Here is a 1,394-nt window from a genome sequence, read left to right on the forward strand (position 1 = left end):
TATGTATTCTTCTAAATTCACTTCATACCTCGATAGAAATGTGTTTGTAAATGGAAAAACATACATGTAGATGGCAGTTTGCAGATCATGTCCTGAGATGGCCGTCCATGACTGTTAATCACAGCGGCCTGAGCACACTCCCCCCCAGTCTTGGTGTTGTCTCCCTGCACTGATATAAACTTCAGCGTCGGGTCTAACGGGAAGCCCCTCGGCTCATAATAGACTGCGGTGTTTGCGTTTGCATTCAGCGGCGGTGAGAGGGGGCGGACCACCGGCCGGCACCTCGGGGTGACAGAGCACAGCTCCCTGTATAAAACCACAGCGGCCTTTTATGGAGCCTCGCGGTGGAGGGCCATCGCAAACAGACGACGCTGTATACCCAGCGGGGGAGAGGAGGAAGAAAAGAAAACAAACTCTTCTCCCCGCGCTGCCAGCTCATTCCTGCCCTGCCTGCCGAGCCCTGTCCACAGCTGCCTCTTCAAGCCGAAAGAAGGCTGTCCCCTCGGCCCAGCGTGATGCCCCCGCCCCCGCCCCGCGGCCACCAACCGCAGACCCGGCAATTTCCATTTGTCACTCATTAAGTGGCACTTGGGCCTGTTCGTCTTGGGCTTTTTCCCCTCCCGGGCCGTGGCGCTGGATGCCTGTGTCAGTAGTTGCTATGCAGGGCAGCGTCTGGGGGATAATGTGGCCGAGGACCTCCAGAGAGGGGCAGGCGGCAGCGGAGGAGGGCCCGGGCTGGAACAAAGCACCATAGGAGGGGAGGGAATGAGTGATAGGGTCCATATTAAGGGCTGGTTGTCGGGGGCCGGTCTGTGCTGCCTGCTGGGCTGCTGGAGACGCCTGCGTTGGGTTGTGTGAGAGAGAGAGAGAGAGAGAGAGAGAGAGAGAGAGAGAGAGAGAGAGATGGAAACCCAGCTCTGATGGAGACATGGCTGAACTCGCCCACAGAGGTCTATCTGCTCGTGTCTCTACTGGACACGCTCTGTTGTGGAGCTGGAAACGGGTGAAATAGGAACATTGCTGTGTCAGTTACAATTGAATTGGTGGCAACAGACACAATGTTCAGAATCATTTATATTTTCCATATATATATTCAATTGGGGGGCAAACAGGAAAATATTGTGTGTATATAATTGAATACATAATATGTATATAATATATACATTGAAGTTTATGTTTATGCAATGAAACTTGGTTTACATAAATCGTTTGTTATATTGCATTTTTATATTTATACATTGACATTTAATATTTATACAATTACTAAAAACTATATATATATAGATTGAAGTTTGATATATATATATATATATATATATATATATAGTTTCATTATATATATTCAAACTTCAATGTATAGATATCAACTATATCAAACTTCACACTTCGATCTA

The sequence above is a fragment of the Amia ocellicauda genome, chromosome 2 (assembly GCF_036373705.1).
Source record: "Amia ocellicauda isolate fAmiCal2 chromosome 2, fAmiCal2.hap1, whole genome shotgun sequence".
Classification (NCBI taxonomy): Eukaryota; Metazoa; Chordata; class Actinopteri; order Amiiformes; family Amiidae; genus Amia; species Amia ocellicauda.